Source organism: Lycium ferocissimum, unplaced genomic scaffold (genome assembly GCF_029784015.1).
Source record: "Lycium ferocissimum isolate CSIRO_LF1 unplaced genomic scaffold, AGI_CSIRO_Lferr_CH_V1 ctg1413, whole genome shotgun sequence".
NCBI lineage: Eukaryota > Viridiplantae > Streptophyta > Magnoliopsida > Solanales > Solanaceae > Lycium > Lycium ferocissimum.
This window is the reverse complement of record NW_026715285.1, coordinates 1-26753: the sequence shown is the minus strand read 5'-3', so window position 1 is coordinate 26753 and position 26753 is coordinate 1.

Below are 26753 nucleotides of genomic sequence, written 5' to 3'. Positions count from 1 at the left end.
AGCCAAAAGGGCCATTCATTCAAAACAGCCAGAAGGGCCATTCATATCAAACAAGCCAAAAGGGTCATTCATTCAAACAGCCAAAAGGGCCATTCGTACAAACAATGCCAAAAGGGCCATTCATATCAAACTGCCAAAAGGGAGATTCAATTAAATAGCCAAAAGGGCTATTCATTCAAAACAGCCAAAAGGGCCATTCATTCAAAACAGTCAAAAGGGCCATTCATATCAAACAAGCCAAAAGGGTCATTCATTCAAACAACCAAAAGGGCCATTCATACAAACAGCCAAAACGGCCATTCATTCAAGCATCACTGTAACACTCCATAAATCCGAGTTAAGTGTGAAAGTGTCTTGGATAATTAGACTTCACAGTTTTGCGTTATCATAAAATACGGTCAGAGTTTACGACCCGTATTTTGAAATACAGTCTGTATACCTTGGACGTATTCCACCCACGTTCCTAAGTTACGCATTGTTTTCGTTATGATTAAATACTGCCATAGAAAACTGCCCGTATTTGAAATAAGGTCCGTATACCTTGGACGTATTTCACCTATTCCCTAAGACTGCTCACTGTTTTTCATTATTGTTAAATACGGCCATAGAATACGGCCCGTATTTTGAAATACGGTCCGTATTACAGGCCGTATTTCACCAGCCGCCAGCTGTGTGTATAAATTGTGGGATTCAATTAATTTTATGAATTATTCTCATTCTCATAAACCCTAAGGACGAAAATCTTTTCTCCACATCTCCTAACATAAAGATAAGAACATCTTTAACATTATTAATCAATCCTAGCATTAAACCTATGATTCTTAACATGATTCTTGAATGAAAAACCAAGGTTTGCAAAGTAATCCTTCTTAAGGTGACTCAAGCTAGCGTTTTGGGTGTTCTTCGTTGTAAAAGTAAATTGTTGAATTACGTAAGGCTTAATTAAGGTATGTCTCCATTTTTAAAAACCTTATTATGGATGCATGTCTTCTTCTCAAAAGTTCTTTATTGAATAAAAAGGTGAACTTTTCATACAAAACCCTAGTTCATGTTTTGATTGTGGTTGGTGTGCATGAGGGGACAAGCCCACACTAAACCTTGATTGTATTATCCTCTATATATGTACATGAAATCATAACCGTTTTCTTCTATAAGAGATGGTCATTGATAAGGGTTAATTGTTGGCACGGATGTTTTAAAAGGGAACTATGACAATGGAATCTTGTTGAAAGAAGTAGAAACATCTTTAAGATTATCTATGAAACTATGGATTTTCATAATGACATAATGAACTTTAATGTTAATTGATGGTGTGACTACTATGAGACAAATTGTGAATCGGCTTCTATGCTATGAACTTTGTTGTTGTGTTTGGCCTAGCTACTCGGGAGGAAGGGTAGCCACTATGGATCCTAGTGTTTCGGGAGGAAGAGTGGCCACTTCCGAGTTCGCTACCTGGGGTGTAATTATGCCTAGCTATTCGGGAGGAAGGATAGCTACCATTGAATTTCATATTCTGGTGTGGTGCGCTTTGACAAGGGACCCTCTACGGTCACCCTTTCGATGTGCTTGATTCTTGGGCTTGTATTGGCATGTGTGATATTCTTATTTTCTTATGAAATTGTTATTATTAATTATGGTTAATTGAAAGGCATATTTGAAGTTGTACCTTGACAAGAGGCCTTGTAATCGGTGATGATAATTCTTATTGAGACACACAAGTTGAATAACTGTTTTTACATCGGTTTCACATGATTTTCAGGACTGGTTCCTTTATGTATTATTGTACTCTATTTTCTTATTACTTATTGTCCCCGAGGAACTCATTGAGTACGAAGTACTCAGGCATACCACTATTTTTTTTATGGTATGTTAGGTAACGGAGAAGAGCAGGTTCTTGATACTCCGGGCGTTTAGGAAGGACATCTTTGTTCTTTGCGATTTGGTGAGCCCACACGTTCATTCGTGGGACACCCTATTTATTTATTTATTTATTCATTATATTAGTTTTTCGAGCTACGTCCCGATGAGTCAAACTATTATTCCTTTATCGTAGAAGCTCCATAGTATACATTCTTGTGGGTAGTTGTTGAGTTATTGATTAACTCTACTTCCGCTGATTTAGTTCATAGATTCATGATTTGTTTACATTTATTTTACAAACTGTTGGAGGCGAATATTGAACCTGGTAGGTTCAAGTATTGTTATTACATCTTTTAGGTTCTTCCGATGTTGTTCATGACGTCGGATGCCGGTCACATCTAGGGTGAGTTTTGGGGCGTGACAAGCTTGGTATCAGAGCCTAGGTTTAAATACGTCCTAGGATTATTGTCGGTGTTTGTGGAGCTGTGTCTAGTGGAGTTTTCCTTGTACAGCCTGATCACCGACATGATCGAGAAATTCCCAGGACATTTATAGGTAATTACTATTCTTCTTGATCCTAGATTGTACTGTAGAGCTTGAAATCCTTTTAGGATCATTCTAATGAGTTTGTTAATTTGTGCTTATTACAGAAATGTCTATAACACGATCCAAAAAATGGTAACCGCGCACAACCCGTGAGAGCTAACCGAAATCTTGGGGGCGCGAATGCTGGTAATGGAAATGATGCTCGAAAACAAGCACCACCTACTCCTGTTGTTCCTGTTGCGGGTGTACCTGAGATTGGTACTATGCAAACGGCTATCCAAATATTGACTGCATTGGTTGTGGCTCAGCAGCAGCGTAGAGGTATGGGACCTCATGGTGGAGACTGACTTAAGCAATTCCTAGACTTAAAGTCACCAGAGTTCTTTGGGTCACGTGAGGTGGATGACCCCCAGCACTTTTTAGATGAGACCTTCAAGGCATTGAGGGCAATGGATGCCCAGGATTCCGAAGCTGTGAGACTCACGCATGGTTTGAGATGTGGGAATCTGAGAGGGGTGAAACCTTTTAGCTCCAACGTGGGCTGAATTTGAAGAGGCGTTCATGGAAAGGTTTTTGTCTCATGAGGAAAGATTTGCTATGGCTACGAAGTTTGAAAAGCTGGAACAGGGTAACAAGTCGGTTCGTGAGTATAGTTTAAAGTTCACCCATCTGTCAAAGTATTCCTTATACATGATTCCGATTAAAAAGCATAAGTTGACTCGTTTTGTCAAAGGCTTGGTACCACGTATCAAGTCTGCATGTGCTGTTGTTGCTATGTCTCATACTTGTACTGTCTCATCTCTGGTTGGGTTTACCGAACAACAAGAGAGTTGAAAAAATGAGGAGAGGGTAGATCGAGATCAGAACAAGAAGGCCCGATCGGCGGGTGGTTTCAGTGGTAATAACTATAGGGAAGGGCAAAGTAAAGGGTATTCTGCACCTGCTCAATCTGGCGCATATTCGAATGTCAGTATGACTTCCGGTAGGCAAGGCTACAAAAATAATAATACTAGTAAGTTTTCGCAGGGAAGTAGTCATCCGGTAGTGTGGGAAGAACGTATCTATTGTCATTATGGATTAGAGGCCACATTAAGAAGGAATACAGAAAGTGGCTACGTGAGATGGCTGCCATGAATAACCAAAAGAATGATTCGCCTGCTTCTGCATCTGCTAAATATCCGCCTACTGGTAATGCTAACAATAATAATCAAAATTCTCGTAATAATGGCAAAGGAAAGGAAGCTGCTAACACTTCAGGTGGAGGGACAACTCGACTTTATGGGCTGACTCATAGGGAGGCATCTGAGGCTTCTGACGCTGTGGTTACAGGTATCCTTACCATCTGTTCTAATGATACTTATTCATTGATCTATCCGGGTTCAAATTTATCCTATGTGACGCCTTATTTTGCTCTTGATATGGGTATGAAACCCGAACCTTTGTTGGAACCCTTTGCTGTTGATACGCCTTCTGGTGTTCCGGTTATCGCTTCTAGAGTGTATATAAATTGTGTTGTTGTGATTAAAGATCGTGAGACCATGGCTGACTTGTATGAACTTGAGATAGTGGATTTTGATGTAATTATGGGGATGGACTGGTTGTCCGCATGTTATGCTAATGTGGATTGTCGCCATAAGTTAGTTCGTTCCGCCTTTCCCGATGAGCCTGTTATTGTGTGGGAGGGTGAAATTGCTAAGCCAAGGGGTAAATTTATTTCCTATCTTAAAGCTCATAAAATGATTGCTAAGCGGTGTATTTACCATTTGGTGGCTGTTAAATGACACAAAAGCCCTAGTACATGAATTTGCATCTGTTCCCATAGTTAGTGATTATCTTAAAGTGTTTCTCGAAGATCTCCTTGGTATCCCTCTTGGTAGAGTTATTGATTTTGGGATTGATGTTATACCCGACACACAGCCTATTTCTATTCCACCTTATCGTATGGCTCCAGCGGTGCTAAGGGAGTTAAAGGATCAGTTAAAGGCCTTGTTGGATAAAGCTTTCATCCGACCAAGTTCCTCACCTTGGGAGTGCTCCAGTCTTGTTTGTTAGAAAGAAAGATGGTTCCCTTAGGATGTGTGCTGATTACCGTCATCTTAATAAAGTGACCATTAAGAATAAATATCCTTTTCCTAGGGTAGATAATCTATTTGACCAACTTCAGGGTGCTAAGTTTTTTTCAAAAAATGCTTTCCGTACTCATTATGGGCACTTTGAGTTTCTAGTCATGTCCTTTGGGTTGACTAATGCGCATGCTGCATTCATGGATTTGATGAACCGTGTGTTTAAGCCGCATCTAGACCGCTTCATTATTGTATTTATTGATGACATTTTGGTGTTCTTTAAGAATTGTGAGGATCATGTTAAGCATTTGAGGATAACTTTGACAACACTTGAGGAGAACGAGCTTTATGCAAAATTCTCTAAGTGTGAATTCTGGATTGAGTCTGTGACTTTCTTGGGTCATGTGGTGACTGATGACGACATTAAAGTAGACCCTCAGAAAATTTCAATGGTTAAGGATTGGCCTAGACCAACTAGTGCGACGAAAATTCGTAGTTTCTTGGGTTTGGCAAATTATTACTGAAAGTTTGTGGAAGGCTTTTCGTCAATAGCCTCTCCATTGACTAAATTGACACGAGAGAAAGGCTGTGTAAGTTTCGGTGGTCCGAAGCTTGTGAAAAGAGTTTCCAAGAACTTAAGACAAGGTTGACTTCGGCTCCTATTTTAACTTTACCTTCTGGGTCTGGTGGATATGTGGTGTACTGTGATGCTTATAGAATTGTTTTAGGTTGTGTATTAATGCAGAATGGTAAGGTGATTGCTTAAGCTTCGCGACAGTTGAAGAAGCACGAGAAGAATTATCCGACTAATGACTTAGAGTTGGTTGCCGTGGTATTTGCCTTGAAAATTTGGCGTCATTATTTGTATGGTGAGCATTGCGATGTTTTTACTGACTATAAAAGCTTGCAATATGTCATGCCCCGAACCATGGCCTGGGCGTAACACGGCACTCGGTGCCTTACTGCATGTGACCGAGCGAACCACATGGCTTGCTGAATCATCATGAGGCATAACATGAGCGGAATACAACGTGAATGCATGATGAGCCTTTATAAAATGCAATAAGTCATAATACTTAATCAAAATACTTATTTAAACATGAATGCGGAAATAACATGAATGAGCCAAAGATGGCTAAACACCTTGCATGTCTAACATAACTAAACTGACTAGTCTATGAAACCTCTAATCGTGAATCTTGACTGAAAAACGTACTTGCTGGGACAAGGCCCCCAACATACCTTTAAATGCATGACTAGTAAAATAAAGATAACTGACTAAACCCCGAATGAGATGGGGCTCACCAATGAGCTGATACGAGCAAATCCTACTGAGCAGATGTGACGTCTTGTAAATACGTACCTGCATCGTGAAATGCAGGCCCCCGGGCAATAAAAGGGGACGTCAGCACGTTGAATGTACTGGTATGTAAAGCAACTGAAAGAAATAACATGGGACATGGAATAACATGGTAAAAACTGAAACTGAAAACCTGGACATGAACATGAGCATGAGCATGGATACATATATATATATATATATAACATGGTAAAAATATCATAAGTAGGGAGAGCAATAACTTATAACCGATCCATGGTCCAGGAGCTTGCGTCCCGCCAAAGAGAACACTCGGTCCTTGCCGGGAACATGAGATTTAATAAAATATGAAAGGATCCGGTCATTATGAGAGATCGTCCGGACATGGGTGGAGCGATCCTCATCCTACGGTGGCTACGTAGTTTCGGGCTATCTAAGCCTTCCTCGGTAATTAAAGCAACTCCCAAAATCATGAACATGTAAAATAAGTGGCACTTCTTGTCCCCATGGTTTTCATGAATATAACTTGCTTGTACATGGATATCATAAATTATAGCTTGCTTGCATGAACTTGTAAAACATGTATAGTATTTTCTTGAAAATAGCATAATATATCATAAACTAGCATGCATGAACCCATGGAATGAGATATATGGATTTTTCATAGATTACGGACGGATTCTTAATAATCATAAAGAAATATTAAGAACTCAATGATGGAATTATAACAATTCATACATAATATAATCATGAACATGGACCTAGAGTTATCATGAGCATGGTATAGAAACCCCAGTTTTCGTAAAGAATCATAATTTATAGATTATGAGGCGTGGGGAAGAACAATGATATTCCCACACGTAGATAGTAACTCTACATACCTTAGTCGCTTCAAAACTTGAATTAAAGACTTGAGCTTTGAAGAAGATTCCAAAATCTTGAATTCTTGAACCTTGAGATGGGTTTTCTTGAAAACCTAGTTTAGGAATGATGATTTCTTGTTTAGATTAATAGATTATAAGTTAGAATTGAGTTGGAATAATTAGAGTAGGCTTACCTTGGTGTTCTTGATGATGGGAGAGGGTATGAGGTCGTTCTAGGGCTTGAAGGAATGAAAAATAATGATTTGAACTGATATGGACGAATATATACTGTTTTGAAAAATTGCAGTTTACGTCCAGCAAGATACTGGCCGTATTTTGAAATACTGGCCGTATTTTGAAATACGGGGTCCGTATTCCGTATGGACTGCACTGCGTCTCTTCAGTAAAATGGCCATAACTCTTTGCACAGATGTCCGTTTGACCCCCATAATATACCGTTGGAAAGGTATTTCAAAGCTCTACAACTTTCATCAAGGAAGTTTTCCCAAATTCCAAATATATTTTGAAATACGGGCCATATTTTGAAATACGATCCGTTTTTAACGATGTAACCTCTAAGTGTCAAATTCCAGAATGCTCAGAAATCTTTGGTACCAGTTTACGACTTGAAATACGGGCCGTATACTGAAATACGATCACTGTTCATGGGCGTAAACCACCATCTTACAACCGAAGAGGAAATTTTCAATTCCCACATTCTTTATCGGGTTTTCTAAGTCTGGGATCATGGTCAAAGCTTAGGTTAAAGGTACGGGGTGTTACAATATCTCCCCCTTGGGATCATTCGTCCTCGAATGATGAGTCATGGTTAAGAACGTGGCTGGACATGGCTTGAATACATGAACATGAAGGAAACATGTCGTAAAACATAAGAGCTTGACATGGTTACGTAGGAACATGGTCATGGATCATCAGAACTGAATACGTGATTACATGAAAACATGTACATGGGGAACATGAAACTGAGTAGCGCCTACATGAATGAGAATCATGAAACATTTGTCCTCGATTTATGACTAGTGGTTAAGAATCGCTACTAACTACGGAATCTACAAAATTTATGGCAGGACTTCCTTCATAATTCGGACCCTCACGACATTTCTCAAACGCCTGCCAACTAACTAAAGTACCAACACACAACTCACATAGCATCTTAATACGCATGATGTGACATAATGTGATTACTGAATCTTGAATGTATCTAACATAAATACTGAGTTGGCTTGAACATACGGATATTGGCTGAATGATTACATGATTACTATACATGGGGTTTGGAAGAAATGCGTAGGCACGAATGACATGAGTACTGGAATAGGCACAACATGACATGATTACCTAGGCGTGAGATGCATGACGTGGGACATAAATAGACGAAGACTAGATGACATAAATACATGAGTGCTAAACTGTCATGAGATACGAATACGTGTGAAAATGAATATCGTAACATGGGATAATGTCGAAAACATGATTGTTACCACATGAGGGTTGAATACTAAGCGCGTGTAGGATTTGGATACTTAGAGACTTAATCACGACGTTCGTATGTCACCATGGTAATATGAGATAGGAGTATGACTTAGGCTTTGAATGTAAGCGCAACTCGATGTGAATGCGACGGACTTGAGTCGTATAACAAGATAAGGCACCATTACCCATCCTAACTATAGAATGTTCGACACACCTACCTTAGGCCCTATTACCCCCAAACTTATTTAAAACGAATAATTACCCCCCTAAACGGCCGATGGCAAAGAGAGTGTGTTTCGAGAGTAAAACATAAAAAAGATTAATTTTTTTTTCTTAAAAATACGCATTTTCTTAAAAATTTGAAAATAAATCTAACATTTAGTTTTAAAAAACGGGTTTTCCACATGTTAAGAAAATAATTAATTTTTTCAAAATTTTATAAAAATTCAGTTTTTTTCACATTTTGGCATTTTTCCATATTTTATTTGAAAATAAAAGTATCCTAAGAAAATGAAATCAAGATTTTTTAAGACATTTTAAAAAAATAATCAAGTTTTCCATATTTTTAACAAATCCATTTTTCCATATTTAAAAAAAAAAATCATTTTTCTAAAAACGGGTTTAAAAAAAAAACAAATTTTTAATTTTTTTTTTAAAAAGGGTTTTAAAAATCCTTTTTTAAAAGAAAATTCATCCATGTTCTTAGTTTTTTTTTTTTTTTTTTTTTTTTTAAATGGGTTTAAAAAAAATCAAATTTTCAAATTAAAAAAAAACGGGTTTTAAAACTCATTTTTTTTAATGAAAATTCGCTTTTAAAAAAATTTGACACGTAAGTAAAAAAATTAAAAAAAAAAAGAAGAAAACAAATAAATACACATGTGGCAAGGAGAGTGTATGTCACTCTCCCATAGAGAGTGGGCATCAGAGAGAATTATTCCGTTTTAAATAAGTTTAGGGGGGTAATAGGACCCTGGGAAAGGTAAAGTGTGTCGTAGCAAATTCGGGTATAGTTCAGGGGGGTAACGGTGCCTTATCCCTAACAAGAACATGATCCTAACATAGGTGTTCATAAATCTCTAGCATAAGCATGACATGAATACGTCGAATCTGAGTTGAATACTCCTGAAATAAGTAATATAGGGTACATGAAAAGATATCTATTTGAATATAGAAATGCACCTTACTTTTGATTATCTTGCTAGCTGTTCATCATGATTATGAAAACCTTAGCTCATCTTACTCATTCTCGTGAGGGAATTATAGAGGACTGAGAGAAAAGGAATTATTGGTACTATTCATATAAGATACTTTGCTTTAGAGAATAGACATGACATGGTGCATTGTACATGGAGGACGTAACGTGGAACATGCGTACATGGGAACGTGATTCATATGGCATGAAACGTGAATAGCATGACACGGGGCATGGGACCATGAAAAATATGGCGTTTATATGAGTACCTACATTTCATGAGTATTGAAGTAAGACTAAGGCATAAGTGTGACTTGCGTGGAGTACAATTGCAGGCTAACTCTTGGGTACTCAGAGACGTAAGGCATGGATAAAACATTACCTTTAGAATTTAGATATATTGAAATGATGGGACATGATTCAACATAGCTTACTCTTATCACCGTGAGTAATTGCCCTTGTTATAAATAAGACTCATGAAAGAATGGATTATAGGCATGTATAACTCATTCCTCGAGCATTACATGGGTAGAAAGTCACCTTGAACATAACGAGGCCTAGATACTTAGCGAAAGGAAAAAGGAATCATGTCATCATGATCGTAAAACATTAGCTAAAGGAACATAAGCACGAATTACATAGAATCATGGGTAGGACATCCATCTTGGTTCACCTTCATTATTATCTCACAAAATCATTGTCACGATACCGCTATAAGTGGAATACATAGCGAAATGAATTGGGGCATGAGTATGTGGTAACATGGATAATATAATCATAGGGTTCAAGATCATCATCAGATTTGAAAAACACTTAGATGCTAGAACATGGACATGAGTATAAAAGCATAACAGATACGTGAGACCTGAATGCGGTTTTTAACTTTAGACATGAGCACACCTGATGTGCGAAACATGAAAGGACATTCCCTTGCATAACTTACTATCGTATGAAGTCTTAATTCTTGTATCTTAAACGCGGAGTATCAATCTCTAACATGGGCATGATATGGGCACGAAAGGCACGAGTAGAGTATGTTTGGGCATTAGTACCACATAGTACATGAATTACTCTGGAATTTGAACCGTTATACCCTTAAAACCCGCTATTCGCTCTAGAACTTTGTCTTATAACATAATTACCTAGTACTTGATCTTAACGGCATGACAAAAATCATATTTTACGCATCTTATCATGGCTACATGAAACTGTGATCCTCTAACATAATCTCTTTAACACCTATCAACTTATGAAACACACAATCTATGTCGGCACCTTATCGCACGATCTCCCCCTTAGTTCAAAAGCTGACGTTTAAAGCGTGTGGATCCCTTGAGTTAGCGATAAGTGGTCATCTAGTGGTTCTGCTAATTTCCTCTAAAATACTGACGACTCATTTCTTCCGCTTACTTCAAGCAAGTCTTACTTACTGGGAAAACTGGATTACTTAAATGAACGGGTTTCTAATGTACATAAGCTTTGTCAGTCTTGAGGAAAACTCTTTTCTGATAACCCTTAAAGGCTCTTCTTCTGTAGCTTGCTCTCTTATTGCTTAGATGGTTTTCTTCTTTCACCAATTTCTATACCTCAAATTTAACTTAAACCCTTTGGGTTCTAACACGCTTTCGTGTATTCAGACAGTTACCCACTTAATAGTGCTAACTTGACTAAGTACTCAAATCGTACTTCTACTAACTCTGCTGAAAATTTCTAATTCACTGTATCTATTCAAACTTACTTACTATGCTTCTGTTAACCACTTGCTAGCATCACATTATCTAATTCTTCTCTGAGTACTAAAGTGAAGCATAAGGTTATTTCTAACTTTTCCTCCTTATCTGACTCTATTCTGGGGTTGTATACTATCTTTTTGAACTATAGACACGGATCACACCTAGAAAAACTTTATCTGTCTCAAATTCTCAAATGAGAAATTGGAATAATTAATCCCAAACTCCCTATACAAGTTCAAAATTATATTACACTATACATATCGGGGATAAATACTTAATCACATAACCTAAGAGGGAATTGTCATATCTTTTATCTCATAGTAATATCTGCTTTTTGTAGTAACTCACTAACATCATACTCTCTAGGTCTGATTTGAATAAGCTTAAATAAATTAAAACTAACCCTACATAAAAAAAAAATTCAATATCGTCTGCTCATGGTTTTCTTATCGCATCAGTCCCTTCCTAGTCATGTATATATATATATATATATATATATATATATATATATATATATATATATATATATATATATATATCTTGAAAAGGTCGAGACTTTCTAGTATTACAGGTGGTTGGCTCTTAGGCTATTTCCTGCTTAAAACTACCATGGACAAGTTATGCCTGCTGCAGTTAACTCCCTAACATGTTACCTTGTAGGGTCTTAAATCTGAACTATCAACTGCACAATAACCACATAAGACATAATAGATCTAGGGCATAATATATCATATGTGACAAGGAGGGAAAATTATTGGCATACCTATGACACATGTGACCGCACATCGAGTCTGCGATCTACCATATCATGATAACGTGTTTGATCCCCACTTAATCCTAATACTTCATCCCTATCAGTGCCTTGGTCTGCTAGTGCCTGTGTACTACGGGCTGCGAACGGTGTTGTTGAATTGGCTATGCCTGGTCTGGGGGAATGAATTGCACCACCACCCTTAGTGTTACTATTGTACTTGACTGAAGGGCATTCTCTTTGCATGTGGCCTTGGAGACCACAATTATAACACACATCCGAACCCATCCTACACACTCCTGCATTTCTTTTTCCACACCTACTACAAATGGGGTGTGAAAAACCTTTGTTATCCTGTTTCACTTGTGGGCAATCTTTCAGATAGTGACCACACACCTAAAACATCTATGGGTGCCATAGCGGCACACACCCTTGATATCTCTTATTGCACTTGCAGCAAATAGGATTATGAAAACCCCTCTTCCTCACATTGGTCTGAGCTGGGACATTAGTGGTACTTGAAGCAGGTTCTGATGACCTACAGTCGCAGAATTGAAAAATTAGAACTCTCGGAGTCTGAGAGTTCGTCTCTGGGGTCGCATCAATGGTAGCCCTCGGGCTCGAAGTTGCCTTTCTCTTAGTAGACATTTTCTGAAAGAATGCAATGCGCACGAGTTAGAATAACTCCTGATAACTCTATCGGAAAGCAACACATCGATAATGATTAGTTTCACATCTTCCTCATCCACTGAGATGAGGCGTATTTGGTAGAATGGGGAAGAACACACGAGTTCGAGTGATTTCTGAGAACACAGCTCTATTGCACGATCTAGAGTTGAAAGAAGTGAGACAATCTTAAATGTCTTGGTGGTCAACCATTTATATGTGTGGCGCACACACACATATAATAGTGACCCCACTGGACACGGTTTCATAGACTCCCTAAGACACTTGAACCTAGGCTCTGATACCAAGCTTTGTCACGCTCCCGAACCATGGCCTGGGCGTAACACGGCACTCGGTGCCTTACTGCATGTGACCGAACGAACCACATGACTTGCTGAATCATCATGAGGCATAACATGAGCGGAATACAACGTGAATGCATGATGAACCTTTATAAAATGCAATAAGTCATAATACTTAATCAAAATACTTATTTAAACATGAATGCGTAAATAACATGAATGAGCCAAAGATGGCTAAACACCTTGCATGTCTAACATAACTAAACTGACTAGTCTATGAAACCTCTAATCGTGAATCTTGACAGAAAAACGTATTTGTTGGGACAAGGCCCCCAGCATACCTTTAAATGCATGACTAGTAAAATAAAGATAACTGACTAAACCCCGAATGAGATGGGGCTCACCAATGAGCTGATACGAGCAAATCCTACTGAGCAGATGCGGCGTCCTGTAAATACGTACCTGCATCGTGAAATGCAGGCCCCCGGGCAATAAAAGGGGACGTCAGCACATTGAATGTACTGGTATGTAAAGCAACTGAAAGAAATAACATGGGACATGGAATAACATGGTAAGAACTGAAACTGAAAACCTGGACATGAACATGAGCTATATATATATATATATATATATATAATATATATAACATGGTAAAAATATCATAAGTAGGGAGAGCAATAACTTATAACCGATCCATGGTCCGGTGCTTGCATCCCGCCACAGAACACTCAGTCCTTGACAGGAACATGAGATTTAATAAAATATGAAAGGATCCAATCATTATGAGAGATCGTCCGGACATGGGTGGAGCGATCCTCATCCTACGGTGGCTACGTAGTTTCGAATATACGAAGCCTTCCTCGGTAATTAAAGCAACTCCCAAAATCATGAACATGTAAAATAAGTGGCACTTGCTGCCCATGGTTTTCATGAATATAACTTGCTTGTACATGGATATCATAAATTATAGCTTGCTTGCATGAATTTGTAAAACATGTATAGTATTTTCTTGAAAATAGCATAATATATCATAAACTAGCATGCATGAAGCCATGGAATGAGATATATTGTTACATCCGGCATTTTTGCGTATTCGAAAGTTTGGAAGTAACCTTGATTTACAAGGAATAAGGTTATGTTTGGATTTTTCTTGATGTTGGTATGCCGGTTATGGAAGTTTGAATGTGGAAACACCGGAGAAGGCCTAAGGGCAAAATTGGAATTTTGAAAATTTATTTCGGGAATTACAAAATGAGATTTTAGCCAATTGGGCTCAAAGGAATAAAATGAAAATTAAGGCCCAAGAGGTGAGGGTGGCCGGCCATGAATAGGCCCAAGTCCACCAAATAATGAATAATTTCCATGTGCCAAACATGTGACTAGTCAAGGAAATATATATATATGTGGTTATCTCTAGAAATTTCAAGAAAAATCAAAACAAAACCAAGAAAAAGAAAAGAGAGGCAATCGGCTAGAGAAAAAGAGAGGAGAAGAGAAAAGGAAAAAAATTCTTGGAGCTTATTCTTGGTTCAAAAATCCATCTCTTTTGGAATTACTACTAAGCTCAAGCCCTCTCCAACATGGTATAATTTTCAAGGCAAGAAAGAGCTTCTTTTGGCAAGTGGAAAAGTCGGAAAAAGGTAAGAATTCTATGTTCTTTTTGTTATGGAAGATTTATGAATATTAGTATAAGTGAAATTGCAAGGAAATCATGGAGTTGTGAGTTGTGCGTGGAAGCCGTGTATGTGTGTGTGTGTGTATGTATGGCCGTATGTATGTGTATGTTGCATGGCTATGATTAGTTGAATTTGGTGTTGTGTTTTAGTTGTGGTTATGATGGAATTCATGTTGGAAATGAAAGTTGAATGAATTAGGATGAAGTTGGAAAAGTGGATGTTGGCCGTGTGGTATGAAGATTGAAATGAAAATGAATTAATTTTGTTTGATGTGTTAATTGTGTTGTTATAGCCTTGTGAGGTAGATGGAAGAATAATGGTTTAAGTTAACACGAAGAATTGGTTGTTAAGTTGTTGTCGGAAAGTATGCGATTTTATTATAGTTTATGTAATTATGGAAAAAATGAAGTGGTTAAGGTGCAAATTATGATTTGTGTTAATGAAATTGGAAGACAAAAATGCGTTATGGAAGCTTATGTTAAAAGTTGGAATTTTTGGGTGAATTATGATTTTAGTGAAACTTTTGTATAGTTGTGAAATAATGTGAAATGCTTTCGAACTGCATTTGAATGGTCTTGAATTGGTAAATGAATATGGAAATATTGATATTAGTTGGAAAGTATGAAGTTGGGGTAGAAGTGGTTGTCTTGTGTAAGAAGGAAAACTATTTACTTCGTAATGTGATTGTAGTACTTGTTGTTGTTGTTGGTGTTGTTGTTGGCTTGTTGTTGGTTATTACGAGCCGAGTCAAATTCTCGGCGTCACATTTATAGGGAGGCGCTTTGCCGAAATTTCGGTAGCTAAATGTAAACCCAAGAGTGAAATGTTAACTCTCATGAATAGTAGGCCGGTAAAGATGACCATTTGCGGATTTACGACGAAACGGAATTGAAATTGGACGAGCGTAAGGCACAACCAAGGTATGTAAAGTCTTGCCTTTCATTCTTTGGCATGTTCGAGTGTAGTAGGCTTGAAAGCGAGCCTCGATCGCATTCTTCTTCTCATACTCCGAGATTGAAAATAGCGCAAAACCATTCAGTAATATTGATTCATTCTTGTGCCCTTTATCGGCAAAATTGCCTATATGTGCCTAACTTCCATAAATGGAATCGGAATGCCCTAAGACGATCATGGACGACTCCTTAAGGTTTATTATCCAAGGTTTACGTATATTACTATGGTTGGGTCCGAGGTGGGCCCACAAAACCCTGATACTTCCGGTACGGCTCAAGTTGGTCTATTTCTGTCCGTTCTTCATGGGTATCTCTCGATTATTTTTCCGTCCGTTAACTAATAAGTATTATGTTTATCTTTCTGAATCATGACATTATTTTGACTTCTGGACACTCTGTTCTGATATAATCTGCCTACTCTGATTCGATCTATTTTTCCGAACTAATTCGGCTTTTATTAAGTCCGTATGTCGGTCTCGTATGTATATGGTTTCTCATTAGTCCGTTCGTGGATGCCTCGAACGCTTCCTTCACCGCGCCCGGGCCGGAGTTCTCGTGATTCGTGCACTTCCTGCATTATTCACCGCGTCCCTCGGATGTGCGGGCGGGATCTGTCTCAGTGTCGATTATGATTTGATTACGATCCGATTATGTGATATTATGGGGATGGCGGCCGGGATGGCATTTGATTGATTACGTACGTCCACCGCGTCCCGTACTACGAGGGCGGGTTCGTTACCGCGTCCCTATTAAAGGGCGGGATCGATTTATGATATGTATGTATGTATGTCCGTATATGAGTACGACTCGCATGCATGATTCTCGAAACTCGATTTGGGTAAGGATTCCGTCTATGTATTTCATACGTCCGATCCGATTCGAGATTCTCGTCCCCGTCATACCGAGTTCTCGGTTACGTACGTTTCGAGAGTCCGTCCGTCACACTTCGTATTTCGATCCGTATTGCCTCCTCGCTACGCATTTCCTCAAATCCGACATATTATGATTCTCGTCCGTACGCCCGTAAGTCCGACTCGGCTATGGATCCGATCTTTGTCCATTACGATTTTATATACTCGATTCTCCCGATTATGATTATGTATGTTACATTTCCGCTTTACATACTCGGTACACCTTCGTGCGACCCCCGCTCCCACGGGGGCGTGTTACATGCCCATGTGCACGGACGCACCGCGTGATACGCCACCGGTCTAGGACGTCGATCTGCTTTGTTTGGAAAACTCCGCTTTTGATCCGAGCCGATATTTCGGGTATATATCTTACGTTGTCCGTTTGTTCCGTATATATAATCATTTGGGTACGGCGGGGGCCCCCGTCCCGTCTTCGGTCGTTCGTATGTTGAGAGGCCAGCGAGACATAATTGTGGGTTGTGGGTTGTCACCGGTCGAGTACGTATGTTCGAGTTTGCGACTACGTTCGTTATGATAGCCTCGGCTAGGCTGGTGTGCGATCAAGTATGTTTATGTATGTATATATTTCCATGCGATGTACGTTATACCCGTGTGAATTTATGTATGTTTAAATGGAATCGGCGGTTGGTACGCCTAGTCGACGGGTAGGTACGTGTGGGTGTCCAAGGACACCGATCACGGCCCGCGGGGGTACGGGTCGTGACATATATGGATTTTTTATGATTACGGACGATTCTTAATAATCATAAAGAAATATTAAGAACTCAATGATGGAATTATAACAATTCATACATAATATAATCATGGACATGGACCTAGGGTTATCATAGGCATGGTATAGAAACCCTAGTTTCGTAAAGAATCATAATTTATGGATTATGAGGCGTGGGGAAGAACAATGATATTCCCACGCGATAGTAACTCTACATACCTTAGTCGCTCCAAAACTTGAATTAAAGACTTGAGCTTTGAAGAAGATTTTCAAAATCTTGAATTCTTGAACCTTGAGATGGGTTTTCTTGAAAACCCTAGTTTAGGAATGATGATTTCTTGTTTAGATTAATAGAGTATATGTTAGAATTGAGTTGGAATAATTAGAGTAGGCTTACCTTGGTGTTCTTGATGATGGGAGAGGATAGGAGGTCGTTTTAGGGCTTAAAGGAATGAAAAATAATGATTTGAACTGATATGGACGAATATATATTGTTCTGGAAAATTGCAGTTTACGTCCAGCAAGGTACTGGCCATATTTTGAAATACGGTCCGTATTCCGTATGGACTGCACTGCGTCTCTTCAGTAAAATGGCCATAACTCTTTGCACAGATGTCCATTTGACCCCCATAATATACCGTTGGAAAGGTATTTCAAAGCTCTACAACTTTTATCAAGGAAGTTTTCCCAAATTCTAAATACATTTTGCAATACGGGCCATATTTTGAAATACGATCAGTTTTTAACGATGTAACCTCTAAGTGTCAAATTCCAGAATGTTCAGAAATCTTTGGTACCAGTTTACGACTTGAAATACGGGTCGTATACTAAAATACGGTCACTGTTCATGGGTGTAAACCACCATCTTACAACCGAAGAGGAAATTTTCAATTCCCACATTCTTTATCGATTTTTCTAAGTCTGGGATCATGGTCAAAACTTAGGTTAAAGGTACGGGGTGTTACACAATACATCTTTGAGCAGCAAGAGTTAAATCTCAGACTAGCATACCATTATTATTTTTGATGGTATGTTAGGTAACGGAGAAGAGCAGGTTCTTAATACGTCAGGCGCTTAGGAAGGACTTGCTGCTGCTGTTGATTTGGTGAGCCCACACATTCATTTGTGGGACACCCTATTTAATTATTTATTCATTATTAGTTTTTTGGGCAGCGTCCCGACGAGTCAAACTATTATTCCTTTATCTTAGAAGCTCCATAGTATACATTCTTATGGGTAGTTATTGAGTTATTGATTAACTCCCGGGCACGTTATTATGTTTGACTAAGTATTTGATGAATAAAGACTTTCGCTAATTTAATTTATATATTCATGATTTGTTACATTTATTTTATAAACTATTGTAGGCGAATATTGAACCTGGCGGGTTCAAATATTGTTATTGCATCTTTAAGTTCTTCCAATGTTGTTCATGACGTTGGATGCTGGTCACTCCTAGGGTGGGTTTTGGGGCATGAAACTTCCTGTCGCAGTCTTGCCCTTCTGGGCGGTTGTTGCTTTCCTCTTTACCGGCATCTCTGAAATCATAACACACAATTAGGGAAAAAGGAAATCTTACATTATATCTCTATCGCACGATCTATGAAGAAGAAAGACGGTTATTATTCCTAAATGCCCCGTAGCCTCTTGTTTAGAAGTGTGGCGCGCTTCACACCCATAAACAAGACTCTACCGGACACGGCTCGTAGACACACCCTAGGACGGAACTGCTCTGATACCACTTTTGTCACGACCCAACTAGAGGGCCATGACGGGTACCCGGAGCTGACTACCGAGCACCACCCATCAGACTTATCATCAACTCAACCTGAACATACACCATTTCCAACACAAGCTTATCATGAAATGATCCTCAAATATTTCTCAAAACATATATGTACATAAGCCCACAAGGCTACAAAATGACATACATAGAATATACACTAATAGGTCACATAACATCTGCTACCCACACATGATTATGTACGAGCCTCTAACTGGAATACTGAAATCATAAGGAGGGGACAGGACCCCGCTATGCTCCAAATATGTACACAAAATAATATACCAATAGGTGGCAGCTACGAGTAGTGGGGGTGCTCCTGTACACTGCTGATAAGGCTCCTAGGCGTCTGTGCCGTCTCCCTGTCTACCTGTGGGCATGAACACAACGTCCATAAAAGAAAAAGGACGTCAGTATGAACAATGTACTGAGTATGTAAGGCATGTACAATAACATGATAGAGAAATAAGAGAACATAAGATGAAGAGATAACACAGCCTGATTACCTCTTAAGGCGGAGTCATGCATGCTAACTTTCATATAAACAATATCATATCAAGTATACATAGGTAAACTACCTAACCATATAGGTACAGTGTGATCATCATTAGCCCGCATCCGGGCCTCCCGCGTTCGGGGTAAACATCTCATGCCGTCCACTAGTGGTGTCTGCTCGGCCAACTAGGCACAATGTTATTATCATCATAGCCGCCCACTTACGCCCAGCGCAGTGGTATCTGCCCGGCCAACTAGGCCTGGTGTAATCATACATAGAAGTAAGCATGCATGAGAGCCCAATCAAAGCTACAACTCTATCGGAGTGACGTAAGGTCGGTAACCTCCGATTATATTATGGAATAGTCATAACCGTCATGTCTCACCTTCAAGGAACTAGTATTATGAGGTGAGATGGCCATCAATGAATGACATCAAGAAAATAAGGAAATAAGATCATTAAGCTAATAATAGCAGCAATTCATAAGCTTTAGAATCTCTAGAAGTAAAATCATCATCATCATCGTTATCATGAAACACATCTTACCTCTTTCCCATAAGAAGCTCTTAAGAATCTTTAGCTTTCATCTTTTGGGATGTAAGAAGGTCATGGAAGAATAGAAAGGAAATCATAATATAAGAGTCATGCCTTTGAAAGTAAGGGACTAGCCTTACATACCTTTTCGTCTCTTTAACTTATCGACTAAACGCTTTCCTTCCAAGCTCACAATTCTACATACAAGAGAATTCGTACTAAAATTAGATAATTGGAAGCATACTTAGGTCTCAACTAGAACGATTAAGGGCTAACAAAAATTGGGCAGCATTTCCTTTGTGTCAACTACTTCTTCCATATAATAAACAACTCCCAATTAGCAATAACAACACCCATAATATCATGATCAATAAATTTCTCAAATTTACTTCTGAAGTCATCCATAACCATGACTACAATACAACACCATACTCGTTCTTCACGTAATAATTCCTCAATAACATTAACAAGATTATTCCCATCTCATACTAAGAATCATGACTCAAATTAACTTACTGCTCAAAATACCATTAAATCCATATTTAAGCTTCATATTTTACTTCCTTCCTTAATCCAAGTCATTCAACCACTCAAATGCTGTTAATAACATGAAATAAATGTAGAACTCACCTTTGACCTTGTAAGAATGAGTTTTGGATGGATATACTTCACTTGGGAGAAACCCCAACTTCAATACTAGAGGAATTCTTGACTTCTATCAACCCTAGTAAGCCTCTTTTGTACTTGATCCTCTTGATTCTTGGTAATTGATCCTTGTTTTATCTTGAATTTATGTTAATATGGTGGAGGGAATATTCTAGAGCTCTCAAGACTTGTAGAGAAGGTGGAAACTAAAAAATAAGAGCAAGGGTCATCTATTTATAACTGGAAATGGAAAGTTCCAGCGAAACGGTTCGACGAGCGGGTCGATGACCCGTCGACGTGTCAATAGTCCGTCGACTTACGCCTAAATATCTCTGATTAGAAACATATTGATGGTGCACAGCGACATTCCGTCGACACTGACTGATGTCTGCAGAATTTCCTGATTCAGTTCAGATTACGTCGATTCGATTCGTTCAACTTATAATCTTGTAAATTACCAGAAATGCCTGATGATATATTTGTACACGGGATATGACACTTTATATTCCCAAACTCGGGCACGGGTCTCCATTCTTAAGGCATACCCGACTAGGAACCAATGTCCTACTACGACGTAAACGAGGGGCGTAACACTAAGGACGAAAATCTTTTCTCCACGTCTCCTAACATAAAGGTAAGAACATATTTAACATTATTAATCAATCCTAGCATTAAACCCATGATTCTTAACATGATTCTTGAATGAAAACATAGGTTTGCAAAGTAATCTTTCTCAAGGTGACTCAAGCTAGGATTTTGGGTGTTCTTCGTTGTAAAAGTAAATTGTTGAATTACGTAAGGCTTAATTAAGGTATGTATTCCTTTTTAAAAACCTTATTATAGATGCATGACTTTTTCTCAAAAGTTCTTTATTGAATAAAAAGGTGAACTTTTCATACAAATCCCTAGTTCATGTTTTGATTGTGGTTGGTGTGCATGAGGGGACAAGCTCACACTAAACCTTGATTGTATTATCCTCTATATACGTACATGAAATCATAACTGCTTTATTCTATAAGAGATGGTCATTAATGAGGGTTAATTGGTTGGCATGGATGTTTTAAAAAGGAACTATGACAATGGAATCTTGTTGAAGTAGAAATATCTTCAAGATTATCTATATAACTATGGATTTTTGTAATGACATAATGAACTTTAATGTTAATTGATGGTGTGACTACTATGAGACAAATTGTGAATCAGCTTCTATGTTATGAACTTTGTTGTTGCATTTGGCCTAGCTACTCGGGAGGAATGGTAGCCACTATGGATCCGAGTGTGATAATGCCTAGCCATTCGGGAGGAGGAGTGGCCACTTCCGGGTTCGCTACTTGGGGTGTGATTATGCCTAGCTATTCTGGAGGAAGGATAGCCACCGTTGAATTTCATATTCCGGTGTGGTGCGCTATGACAAGGGAACCTCTACGGTCACCCTTTCGATGTGCTTGATTCTTGGGCCTGTATTGGCATGCGTGATATTCTTATTTTCTTATGAAATTTTTATTATTAATTATGATCAATTGAAAGGCATATTTGAAGTTGCACCTGTTTATATTTGAAATTGTACCTGTTACACCCCTCGTGTTCACAGTGGTAGAACCTATGGTTTCCTAGTCGGGTATGCCTTTGGAGTAGAGACTCGAGCCTGATTTTGGAGGTAGAAAATGTCTTACCCTGTGTACAAGGGTACCAGCAGATATTCCTGGAAATCTATAGAATTAAAAGTTGAGCGAATCAAGTCAACACGATCGGAACTGAACCAGAAAAACCTGCAGGACACCAGTCATCATCGACGGGTCGTCGACATGTTTGATGGACCGTCGACCTGCAAAGATCGATGGGATCCCGCAGCCATGCATTTGCAGGCACAGGTCAATGGACAAGTCGCTAGATCGTCGACACGTCGACGGGCCGTCGACCTGCTCGTCGAACCGGACCGCTGTAGCCTTTTTGGCTTCCAAGTATAAATAGGTGGTCCACGACCCTATTTGATATTTTCCTCCTTCCAAAAATCACAAAACCCTAATGTATTCTCTCCCAATATTTTCCATCATATTAGTGAAGATTTGCCGGACCGGACCCAGGCTTAACCCGAAGATGGTGAAGAAGAAGGTTGCTTCTAGGGTTTCTTCAAGTTGTGGAGTTTAGGGAGTTGAAGTTGAAGTGATTCTTGGGATTCTTGACCCCTCAAGGTATGTAAATGATTTCTACCCTTATATTTAGGTTGGTTATCAAGAGTTTAGTGATGTTAAGTGAAGAGAAGGTAATTGTGGAAGTGTTAGGTTGATGAAGGGCAATGTAGTGATATAGGGTTGTTTTAGGAGATGATTGGAAATGGGTTTACGTATATTTCGATATATATATATATATATATATATATATGTGTGTGTGTGTGTGTGTGTGTGTGTGTGTGTGTGTGTGTGTGTGTTGTCATTGTTGATGTGAGTATTGTAGTTGATGTGGGATCGAATGAGAAGTTGGAGAGTTGTAAGCATATAAGGAAATTATTGTCTATAGTTCGTTGAGCTTTATGCGCATTTGAGGATGGCTAGTGAGCGAAGTAAATAGCCTAATTACGCCTTATGTTATCTTAATTATAGACTTGCAAGTTCAAGAGGTAGAAGTTGTGTGATTGCGTATACTTCAAGGTATGATAAGACTAACCTTTCCTTCTTTTGGCATGATCCTATGATATGATCCAACAAGCGAGTAAGCGAGATTTCATATTACTCTACTCTTAGAAGTATTAGGAGTACTTCAGTCTTTGATATTCAGGTACCCCATTTATGAGTGATCCTACATTCGCACGGGTCCCACGGCCTTATGTAGCCAGTCCTGTGTATACAGTTTTTTCATGCATTACATTTATTATATATTATGTATATTGACTCGTGACTAGAAGGCATTATATACGCACACATATCAAGCGTTATACACGCGAATATTAGACATATGCAAAGTACGAGAAGCGATATAGGTGTTATATACGCATTACTACTATGATGATGATATTGATTATGGCCACAGAGGAGCCAATATGATATGACGAGATGCCATAGAGGCTTACAGGCATTACATACGCACATACATCAGGCGTTATATACGCACTCATATAGATGCACGGTTATCATTGATAGGTATAAGCATGCATATTATATGCTCATAGAGGCATTATCAGTTACACAGATTTATGCTGATTCAAGCAGATAGTAGTTTATACAAGTACATGCAGTCAGTCATTTCAGTTTATGAGTTTCGATTTTATCCATGATTCTCATGTATATTTATGTATATGTTGTTCTTATGCCTTACATACTCGGTACATTATCCGTACTGACTCCCCGTTGCTCGGGGGCTACGTTCATGCCCGCAGGTACGAGGAGACAACGGTGGTCCGGCTCGGTGACCTCTAGATCTAGCAGCGGTCAGTACGCTCCATTCGATCCGGAGTTACAGTCAATTTTGGTATGCCCCTTTTGAGATGTGTATGCATATGGGTATAACGGGGCCATGTCCCGTCCTTTCTACAGCTTTCATTCCAGTAGAGGTCTATAGACGGTTGTATGTAGTAATCAGATAATGTAGCCTTGTCGGCTTCTATTCTTTTGTGTACAATATATGTAGCCGCCTACGTTTCGCATCGTTCTTCCGCATGTTGTGTATATATATGCGATTATACGAGTTCGATATTTCCTTTTAGAGATTAGTTTGTGCCATTTATGGGCCTTTGATGTTCAGTATATCTCAGATAAGTATTTAGGGGTGTTTAGTCGCTTGAGGTCAGACTCCCGTCACGGCTCATCGATTGGGTCGTAACAGAAGTGGTATCAGAACAGTTCCATCCTAGGATTATCTACAGACCGTGTCTAGTAGAGTCTTATTTATGGGCGTGTTGTGCACCACACTTATAAACAGGAGGTTACAGGACATTTAGGATGAAGTCATTCTTTCTGTCCTAGATTGTGCGATAGAGTCATGTGTTAGGCGTTCACTTTCTGATGAATTGTTATGATTTCGGCGATGCCCCCACGAAAGCTATAGCTGCCCAAAAGGGTAAGAAAGCCACAGGTGAGGCCACTAGCTACACTCGACCGGCCATGAGGGCCCAGGATGAGATTTAGAGTGAGGGGCCGTCGAGACATCGCATAATCCGCCTCCGGCGCGGCCCCGGTTCTTCGGCGGATGCGAGAGGGCCGGGATGTGCGGGATGCGTAGGTTGTTGACCGGATTAGTAGTCGCCCGGTGCTCGGCGGCGGGGAGTTGGTGTTAACCGGATGGGATCGGTAGTTGAGGGTTAAGACCTTCCTCGGGTTAGGTCCTCTAGAGTTTTCCGTGGTGAAGCAAAATATGGACCCCCAGGATTTCATTGATGGCATGCAGAGGACTTTGAGGGTTATGCATGCGGATATTAAGGTACAGTGGTATCAGACTTGGGAGTTATCTAGGGGAGATAATGCCCCTCCGGATATGTGGCGAGAGTTCTCAGATGCCTTTATCCGCCATTATTTGCCTCCTAAGGTCAGGCGAGCCCGAACAGATAGATTCCTACGTATTGGTGGGGCCGAGTAGTGTCCGGGGAGTATTGCGTGTATTTTGATTCTATGGCCGGATATGCTCTCGACCATGGTGGGCGATGGAGGATAGAGTTCATCATTTTGTGGATGGTCTAGGGCCACGTTTGATTGATGCTTGTACGGCTAACATCGTACGACGAGCATGGATATCTCCCGTATACGGGCATATGCGAAGAGATTTGGAGGATTGCGAGCGCCGGAGGAAGGAACGATCATGATCGTGACCAGGGCCATGGTAAGAGGTCCAGATCTTTTGATATTGGGGGTGAGTTTAGGGGAGGACAGAGACAGCAGCATCCCCGATATCCTTTCCATTCAGCAGGGAGTGCATCTCCGCGATTTCCAGGTCTGAGATTTGACCGGTCTCCTTATTCTGGAGCAGGCCAGAGTTCTAGAGCATCAGGCTCTTAGTACAGACCAGAGTCAGGCCAGATGAGACCTCCCTTTGCCACGGTGTGCCCAGTGTGGCAAGTTACACGCCGGTCAATGTCGACTGGATCAGATGGTTGTTATGCTTGTGGCCAGCTAGGCCACAGGGTAAGGGAGTGCCCGATGAGGATTAGTACAGGTATGGTTCAGCCTACAGGGTCTATGGCTAGCTCTTCTTCTACAGTGTGCCCTTCAGGGCAGGTTTTTCAGATGCCAGCAGGGCGAGATAGGGGGAGGAGTAGAGCCTCCAGCTAGAGCGGTCCTCAGCACCGCGTGTGTACATTGGCTGGTAGATAGGATCGCGAGACGTCTCCTGATGTTGTAACAGGTATATTATCAGTTTCCTCCCATGATGTTTATGCATTGATTGATCAAGGCTCCACTTTATCATATGTTATGCCCTTTGTTGTCGGAAAGTTTAGGGTAGAGCCCGAGTTGATTAGACCTTTTGAGGTGTCTATGCTAGTTGGTGATCCGGTTATAGCTAGGCGGGTATACCGAGACTGTGTTGTTATAGTTTGTGACTACCATACCGTAGAAGATCTAATTGAATTAGATATAATTGATTTTGATGTTATTATGGGCATGGACTGGTTAGCTTCTTGTTATGCTAATGTTGATTGTAGAGCAAGGATGGTTCGATTTCAGTCTCTAGGCGAGCCAGTCCTAGAGTGGAAGGGCAATCTTTGCTTCAGAGGTAGGTTTATTTCCTACCTTAAGGCGCAGAAGATGATCGAAAAGGGTATATTTTTCATCTAGTTCGAGTTTAAGATGTGCAGAGAGTCGCGACTCTTGATGCATTCTGTGGTTAATGAGTTCCTAAAAGTGTTTCCGGATAGGCTTCCGGGCATTCCCCGAGAGAGGAGATTGATTTTGCTATTGAACTATTGCCGGACATTCAACCAATATCTATTCTCCTCATATAGGGATGGCACCTGCGGAGTTGAAGGAATTGAACGAGCAGTTGAAAAATTTGTTTGAGAAGGGCTTTATCAGGCCTAGTACGTCACCGTGGGGAGCGTCGGTGTTATTTGTGTTATATCCCGTATTTCGTACGTTGGGACATTCCGAGCTAACCACGAATAGTTAAGGGCAAGACTATTCCGGGATACGAGGTTGAGACTTTTGACATTCGATTTTGTTTTAAGGCATGAGTTGCTTATGATTTTAGTAGATATGGAATATTAAGGAAAATTTAGGGTTAAAAGTGAATTATGAAAACTTGACA